The sequence below is a fragment of the Plectrocnemia conspersa genome, unplaced genomic scaffold, assembly GCF_051122295.1.
Source record: "Plectrocnemia conspersa isolate PC_06_02 unplaced genomic scaffold, ASM5112229v1 ptg000005l, whole genome shotgun sequence".
NCBI lineage: Eukaryota > Metazoa > Arthropoda > Insecta > Trichoptera > Polycentropodidae > Plectrocnemia > Plectrocnemia conspersa.
In genome coordinates this window covers 13,750,451-13,760,179 of record NW_028277169.1, presented here as the reverse complement: position 1 = coordinate 13,760,179, position 9,729 = coordinate 13,750,451, and the positions used below count along the sequence as shown (strand labels likewise).

Sequence of the window (9,729 nt, the reverse complement as noted above, 5' to 3'; positions counted from 1 at the left end):
TTAAATATTAGGTATTCCCGAAATGAATGGCGTTTTTTATTAAAGTAAGAAAAGCACTTCTAAATGTTTATTTAGGTTTTATTAATTTAAAATATAATATAAACCTTACTAGCTGTCGGTACCTCACTATCGTGAGGTACCGATAGCTAGCGAGTGTGCGAATACCGGACCCTCAACTTTTTGGGTTTTAAATATAATTTTTGCTTCGTTCTGATTTTTTTAAAATATTTTTTAAAAGTTAATGGTTTAAATTGGACATTACTATTTAAGATTTTCAATGATAGACAAAATGGTTCATCTATAAAAAACTACTTAACATTTTCAATTCACTTGAAAATAGGTTTACAACTTGACTAAATATTTCCAGAAGAAAACATTTTATACTGTTTATTAGATTTGAAACGTTAGATTTTATCGTTATATTGAAACTTAAGGTTTAATAGGTTTAAAACTTAGCTAGATTATAATAAATTCAAAATTGTACAGTGAATTCTCAATACAGCTAAGCTCACGGAACCAATGAATAAATCTTGGTGTACTGAAAATTCGTTATATTAAATGTAAGGAAGATGATTTATTTTTATTTTATTTTTAATTACCATATTACTACAGCATCAAAATAACCTCTTATAAGGTTGTCCATGTTTAAGGATACTGTATGAAACACAATAAAATTTGTGAAAAAAATGTTTTATAAAAAAAGTTTGAGGGTCAGCGAAACACCTGTAATGTCGCTTTTGAACACATCTGGCACACGCCAAGTCAATGACGAACTTAATTCTTAGAAATATTTGTCAAGTTATAACGTCATTCTTAAATTCGGATCAAAATATTTCGTTATACTGAGATCAGTCTTCGTTACAATGAAAACCTTTTGTATGAAAGTTTTTCGGGGACAAATTAAAGATTCGTGATACTGGGAATTTCGTTATTTCGGTATTTGTTACAAAGAGATTTAACTGTATTAATTTTTCAAATAGAATTGTAACTTAACTAAATATTAATAAAACAAAAAAATACCAAAATGTTTTCAACATAAAAAATAATATTAAAACGTAACATTTTGTAATATTTAAAATTAGGTTTACAGTTTAAATAAATAATAATAATAATAATAAATAGCATTGGTTACACATCCCCTCAAAAATATTAGTGATAATTAAAAATATTTGTTACACCTTACTGACGCTACAACACAATCGATCACCTATAGTTGGTGCAATGTGAGCGATTATAAGTCATTGATTGTGTTTTAGCGTATCTTAGGTGTTTGAGGTCCCGTTTGCGCATTCCCATAAAGCATACATTAGGGCGCCTTGTGACGTCACATCTCGCGTCTCTTTCTAGCATTCAGTCGTCTCTTTCTGGCGCCTCGCTACCGCTCGCGCCGACTCTCACTATAGAACCGAACACCCTAACCTTTTTTTAATGATATTGTATTGATTTGTTCTCATTTCGGTATATCTTGTAATTGTCCAGAATCATCCAATCTATGACTAACTGATCCCGCGATCGCAGCGGCGTATGAAGCGACGCCTGTGAGTATTTGTGGAACTGATTTTGGCGCCGGCGTGAAACGTCATCGTGACGTCACTATGGCGCTCTAACGCGAGTGTTTTGGGAATTCGCGGCTCGTTTTAACGCTGCATACAACACAATTTTATCATAAATTAAAATTTTAGTAATAAGAACGTTTTTTAGTTACACCATAAGTTACTTTATAATTAAAAAAAGATGTTTATATGTTTTATGTGTAAATATAAAAGCCAATTAGAAAGATATAAGAAACTGAAAATATCAAGCACCTAATATGTTACTTTAGACCAAAAATGCGCTTTAAAAATATTAATAATTTTGAGACCTTTGTCTATTTTTATTAAAAAATACTTTGACTTATTTTGATTTATATATTTTTTAAGTAAATGTTTTTTCTGCGCAGTATTATATATTTTAATAATTAATAAATGCAAAAAGTTTTGACATTATTTAAAATTAATAATAAACTAAACATATTTAAAATCTATAATAAATTAAGAATATTTAAAATCCATAATAAAATAAAAAATATTTTTAAAGTTGAAAAAAATATTTTGAATAAATTTTGCAACACTATGTGTTTAGTAGTTGGTTGGTAATGAATAGTACTTATTTTGAAACTTTGCCCCTTTTTTGGATTTTTGCAACACTATGTGTTTATTAGTTGGTTGGTAATGAATAGTACTTATTTTGAAACTTTGCCCCTTATTGTTGAAAATGTTTTTTCAAGCAAAATTTCAAAAATTCTCTAAAAACTATTACTTTAAATTGGCAACGTTCGCCAAAATTTAAGTACAATTTTTTTCTTTTAAGAGAAGCTAATAAAAAATTAACATTATTTATATTATATTTTAAATACCGTATAAACTAAACATATTTTAAAAAATATTTTTTTAAAATTGGATGATTTTTATACATATATTAATAAGTGTTTTACAATTTAAATCGATAAAATCAATTTCGTAGTTCGTTCTCAAGCGCGCCGGGGAAATACCATTGCCGGTATTCCCCGGAATTTTTTATATGTGACAGTTCTTGTCATCAGTCAAGCGCGCGCCGGGATACAGCTTAGTGCGATTAAATAAACAGTGAAATATGTTATAATCGCAGCATTCTTCTTCTTACAAAGTTACAATTGAAGATGATTCAAAGTGATTTACCATTGGAATTATAGACTATATCGAAACTAAAAATTATGAGTGTGCCAGTAAGTGTTTGGTTATATGAATACTATATCACGGTTATTCTAATTACTATTGACTTTCTAGGATCTAATATTAAAAGACAAACAGCAGTGATTTGGCAATTGAAGATATACATGCCAAAGTTAATTAAACATATTACAATGGTAGTAATAATGAAAAATCTCATATTAGTGTAAACAAAAAGTTACTTTTTACCCAATATATAGTATCGTTTACAGTCAATTTTCAGAATCAATGAGAGATCTAATAACATTTACGTATGGCAAACAATTAATGTATGACATATTGCGACTATTTTGAAGAAGATGAAGATATGTCAATCTACGTGTTTAATCCTCTACAGTACATCAATTTTGTTCTTCAGTTGTCGGTTAAATTTAATTTATGGATTATATTAGTAGTAATAATGTGTTCAATGTTTACTCTTATTGTTTTTTAATTACTTTTCAGAAGCAATGATGGAACAATTTGATGACCTATATGGCTACAACGTAGAATTGGTATATATAAACAAAGAGTGAAACTTCTCATGTTGAAGTCACTGTCAGCAAGTATTATCTTTTTATAAAGAACATACTACATAAACTTGATGTAACTGAATATCTTAAATTTGGCTATTCCGAAAGAGGAATGATGGCACAGAACAAAAATTGAACATATTTTGCCACATCGGAATTAAAAATAACCCACTCTTAGATATTTTGGCTATCGATTATTCCAGGTTTGCGATCACATATTTATAATCATTGTAAAATGTCGTTATTAGATAACATCCAAGGAAATACACATTTATAAGCTGTCAATCAAATCGGCGCTGTCGTCCACTGCGACAGCGCCGATTTGATCGACATTAACTTTCAATCCTCATACATACTAAGGATATATTACACGTTCACGTTTAAAATTGTGCATTAAATCGGAAGCAATGATAATGTTTATGTAATATAAAAGGAGAAATTCACTTTTGGGCCCCGGAGCCCGGCGACGGGAATTCAAAATTTGAATATTTCATTACGAAGATTGTTTTATGATTGTTTATCTAATTTAATCAATGTATTATTTTAATCCTCAACACATTATGTATATATTTAATTTTCATAGTCATAACACACCTAGTTAAGTTGCAATCTGATTATTTATAAAAGGAAAAACTCACTTTTCGGCCTCGGAGCCCGTCGCCGGGAATTCAAAATTTGAAGATTTCATTATGAAGATTGTTTATCTAGTTAAATCAATGTATTCTTCTAATCCTCAACACATTATGTATATATTTAAGTTAACATAGTTATAACACACCTAGTTAATTTGCAATCCGATTATTTATATTCAGTCAAATGACGAATTAATGAAAATTATTGTCGCGTAGCAAAATTTTATTATTAAATAAAAGCGTTGTCACGGTACTGTCTATTTGAATTTGAATGCTTATTTTTCATTGGTCGAAGCTATTTGAATATTTGAATGCTTATTTTTGATTGGTCGAAACAACAGAACGCATTGCCGGCGGCTCGAAAATCAATCGGAGCAAATTCAATTTTTATTTTTATTATTATTTATTATTAATAATTCCTTTGTTTACGTGTATTGTTACACACCGTTCATACAAAGCGATACCATTTACAGAGTATAGATTTGAACGGAGAATGTTTCGTTTAAAGTTATGCGCGTCCGGAAGCGACGGCGGAAGCGGATTAGAACAATTATATATAAGATTCCACCTCTTAGTCGTTTTTAAATTTTACTAGCATAACTTTGTTGCAAAATATTTCTTCATTTTTATTTTTTCCAACTATGAAATGTCGCATTGATTAAAATAGATTAAAGTTGGAAGGAGCAAGGTCTGGAGAATAAGATGGATGGGATAAAATCTTACAGCCAAGTTTTTTTATTATATCAAAAGTCAATTGTTGTAGATCTATTCGACTTACGTTAACAAGTGCATGCATTTTTTTACTTTTTTATGCACAATGATTATGCTAATTACAAGAAAAGCTAACTGATAATATTTAGAGTTCCGTAATGCACAATCTCTTTACAATTCCATAATACACACAAAAACATTTTAGCTTTAAAATCCAGAAGCTCTTGAGATATAGGTATACGTGCTGACTTGTCATCTTCGTTAAAATTGTGTAGTATAGGTTTAGTCTCTAAGTCTTCATAATCTTATTAATGTGTATATTTGCTGTTAAATCAGACTATTTTATTTACTCGATTGCTGATAAATAATTTGAGTAGGATTTGCTTTAATTTTTGCAGTCAGGATGTCTATCTTTGCTGGTCTCCCACATCTAGGATTTTTCTTGATATCGTAATTTTCTGTTCGAAATATGTATATATATTTAACCATCTTTGAAGGTAATAGTCATTTTTTTTATTCATACAACATACAATTAAATATAAATTGTTCACTTGATAAAATCTCCGCCAACGAAAATGTTTAAACCCTTTTATTAAATATCTGAATGTGAAGCTTAGATGTTCACCAACACATATACTTGCTCATGTATCAATGACCAAGTAAGACTGACTGTTAAAACTTAAATAAAAAAAACTATTTATTTTGGAAACAAATAATCTAATAAACATATATACAATATATTATTGATATACTGTCTGACAAAGTCACACTAGCTCGGTACTAAAAACGTTACGCAGGAAAAAATATTTTACTTATTAGCACTGGCAGACTTATACGATAAACAATAAATATTATTGAACATTAAAAAAATCAAAAGATATTGATGAAACGAAACAGGACAATATTTCATTTAAGGATAATAGAAATAAAAGATAAATTGTATTTTTGTGATATTTTTTTTATCGATAAGTATAGCCTATACAAACACATTTGCTGCTTGAGGATAAAAATGAAATGAAAAGCGTAATGGTCCATTGAATTGTCTCAATTTATTAAATCTTGAATCTTGAAAAGAATCATAGATTAAATGCGAAAATATACTAAGAGTTGTAGATAAAAATGTAATAGTAATAGATACATGGAAATTATTAAAATTAATCCTAGCTCAACTATATTGAACAGTAACTATGTTTTATATATGCTTGATATGTAAGATATATAAATGCTGGTATTTCAATTCAACGCACTAATACTACTATTGCAGTATCACAACATTGCAACTAATTTCTTAAAAATACCACATATGCAGCATATCCCACGTCAGACATAATCTCAGCAAACGTCTGTTTGTCTGGCTCTCTTGCGACAATACCAGGTGAGCACACAATGGAACGGCAGGCACGAAACCCAATTAATTATGGTGGGGCGAACCACCAGCTAAACACCTACAATTCCCAGATGCTTCCAACCCGCAGAATTTACCGCCTACTCTCTCTAAATTCGCTTAATTTTGACACATAATTTAGGGCACTTATAAGATTCGTCGGACCTACTAACGCTCCTTTAGGGACACCCGCGCCGCACATTGTTTACCGATTTGAACCGTTTTCTTTGGACTTTACGGCTTTGTTTCAAATGCTCCTAATGAAAGCGTCTTTGTTTATGTACAGTATAGGGCTTCAAACAAATTTTAGAAGGGAAATTCTTCGCTTAATGTATAAATCACATGAACCTTTTCATGTTGTAAAATACCCAATATACATTAGCATGTTTTACTATTATAAATAGTATAGATTGTTTTTGAAAACGCTTGAATGATAATTCAACACATCATATATCCAAATTACCTTTTTTTTATTTGCCACACATTAGATATAATTGTGTTTCTGGCTTACGTTATACCGAGAGATATTTCTTCATTTAGTATAACTGCACCTGTTGAACTAGATCGTTTGCCGATAATGCCAGGTGTTGTGACTTCGCCTGGTCGTTTGTGAACAGGCTTCGAAAATATAATATTGCCTTGAAAGTTGAGAGCTGCATGCATAGAAAAATATTTAAAATAGTCGAGAAAAGCTATGACTCCCATTAAACTTTTAGAGCAAATGGAGGCAAGACAAACTTTTAACTAATTGACGGACTTGAACAATAAAGGATCCGAGAAGAACTTTAGCAAAGACCGTGAACACCGAGCAAATTCATAGACGTTTGAAACAAGAATTTTTATGTTAAATTTTATTTAAGTATTATATATATAAAAATGAAGTATGTGTTTAAATTTATGATTATTGCTTCACATTTTACATTGTAGTATATTTTTATTATATATTCTATAAGCAAGCGTAGAGTAATGAAATGTCACTAAATATACCATACGTTTATAATACGAGACTAAATGTGAGTTTAACATCTATACATAAATTTGGCAAATTTTTTAATTTCTTGTTTAAAGAAGAAATATTTAGTTGAAGTATATACATATAAATATTTTTGAAGCTTTTGATTCATATAAATGTTTAAATTTCGGTTTTAGTATTATATTCCAAAGTTTTTCTTTATACATATATTTTTATTTTGGGTCCCTGACACGAAATATTGAATATCGTTATTTACTTTAATCTCTGGAAAAACTGTAAAATTAAACTAATAGCTCATATGAACAATCAAATTTTAAAATTATTTTTTTTTTGCTTATTGTGCTTAATAAATAATATATTTAATATATTTTTTTGCTTAAATACACAATCTTCTGGCTATATATCGTCGTCTCTAAAGGTCAGAAATTTTCTTGACAACTCATTTGGATTTTGTTATACGTACTTTGTTTTAATATGTCTAATAATATTGCTAAAATTGTTTATATGTTTTTTTAGAACTATTATGCCTCAATGGTTTTGACTAAACTTTTTGGATTATTTCGGTGTTTTAACTTTTTAAGTTGCCTAATGTTTTCCAATGATATATTTTAGTTATTTTATTAAGAAACATTTAGCTTATTTCATTTAGCTAGCACGCAGCTTACTTCTCTGATAATATAAATAATTAAAACTTTATTTTCTATATTCTAAATCAGTTTTGGGTCTTCATTAGACTTTCCTGTAAATATTTAAATTCGAAAAAGAATATGCCACTGTCGTATCATTTTTTTTATATAATAAATACAGGATTACTACTACAATGCTGCTTTAAAAAACTTTAGAAGTAATAGAACGAAGTGATGTTATTTTTTCTTCCTAATATATGTGATATTTTTAATTACAATTTTATTCCTAATAACTTATGCAATGAGTAAATATTATATTAAAGCTATTTTTGTATCGTTCTTACTGTGGTAGCCTCTTAATCGTGTTAAAAATGAAAAATAAAGCATCTGTTTTTCTTTCATATATGTCGATCTGTGGTAAACTTCACTGGATACAAGTTAGCGCTGATTTATTCTGCTTTATCAGTCGAAAACTGAGTGATAGTCCAAGAATTATTTTTGATAAAAGTTTTACATACGCCCGTGCTCAGTTTTATATACGCTTAAAGAAATAAGATAATATTGCTTATCCTTATACCCCCTGTTACTTTAATTAATTTAAATAATTTCTGGTAAAACTAAAATCTTTATTTTTATCTAATAAATATTTTTTCAAGAATTGTAATTATTGGATCAAGTTTGTTTTATTAGAGATTGCGTAAATTTAGCAACAGTGGAGTTTTACCTGCTCGCTCGGCAACGATATTTTAGCTAACGATTTTTTTAATTACACTTTTTTGATTTAGCGTTAGCAAAGAGATGGTTGGCTAGGGTTTTACTGTGCTTTTTAAAGTTCTAAAGTAGCTTTATTTTATTGTAAATGTGATAGGTAAAAATTCATAAGATTGCCCCCATTAACAAATCTTATACATCTAATTTAGTATTTATAGAACTTATAGCCAAGTGGTGTGAATTTTGAAGTCAGTTAGATGACAGTGTATTTCACAAAATGTATATTTAACGCAAAAAATCAGGTGTGCGGTGAGATACATTCTATTTCGCTCATGAGAGATGAGGGTGTACGTTATTTTTGTTCCGCACGCCCACTTCTCACTCACTCTCGGCACTTAAACAGGCGAGCGAGCGAAAAGAAATATATTTCATCATACGCGCCTGGCGCCAAAACAATATTGGCGACTCTGGATAATCGATCGAATGTTTAATACCTCCTAATCCAACCCTGTGTAAACATTTATATTTTTAATCCCCATTTTAGCGACCGTTTGATAATAATAAAAGATGATTCAAACTTGAACAAAACTTTATCGTTTTTGTAGATATATTTTCTAGCTAATAAGGAAAAGTTTTTTGTTGTAATTGCTGGCTTTCGAAAGTCCGCATGGCTATTGTGTAATTCCAGTGATTTAGTCAATCTCTATTGTTATTTTGTTGTTTTTTAATACCATAGTTAAAACCTCTACCATACTAACAAATACAGTATCTATTTTACAAGTATGCCTTGAAGAAAAAATATAATATAAATGTGAAATATGTTTTCATCAGATTTATGTAATATGAATTATAAAGCGCCACATATTATCCAGTATTTTTTTTAATAATTTAATAAATTTCTGAAATGAAATAAAAATTCTAGGTTAATTTCTGTAATATCAGTTGTTACATTAAAAAGTGTGTTATTTGAAACTATCAAAAGTTTAAAATACCTTAAAAACATGTCAAAGATTTTGCCAGTTTAGTGACGATTTAATATAGTTATTAGTCTTAAACTGTTAATTAGGCAAAACAACTGTTTCATTAAATATATTGAAGCTAAAATCATGACATATTATACTAATTGAATAATTTTCTACTTTTAAAAATCTTATTCAAAATCAATACCAAACTACGAATTCACTTTTTCTGATAGATAAAAGTAAATATAACCATATAGAATGGCATTGAACGAGGGTAACTTACCGTATAATAGAATTTTTAAAGTTGAAATAGATATTGAAGAGATTTTATGTAGCGCGCCGATAGTTGACGTGAAGTTAGAGCTTTCAATTGTATTGTGATTTGAAAAATGTGTGCAAAGTTATAAAAGTTATGAAAATTTTATTTAAGATGGACTTATATAAGAAAGTAGTTTTGTGCTTGTTAAAAAA

The 9,729-nt window shown here is 28.9% G+C and overlaps 1 long non-coding RNA gene across 2 annotated transcripts; it reads left to right on the top strand.

Annotated features, from left to right (window-relative positions):
* The first annotated feature begins 1,404 nt into the window (after window positions 1–1,404).
* On the top strand, window positions 1,405–4,149 carry LOC148234914 (uncharacterized). Of its 2 annotated transcripts, none has more exons than XR_015809699.1 (2): window positions 1,405–3,107; window positions 3,192–4,149. It is a non-coding gene; the product is annotated as an uncharacterized LOC148234914 (long non-coding RNA). The 2 variants fall into 2 exon arrangements; XR_015809698.1 differs by having other exon boundaries at window positions 1,405–3,111.
* The last annotated feature ends 5,580 nt before the right edge of the window (window positions 4,150–9,729 follow it).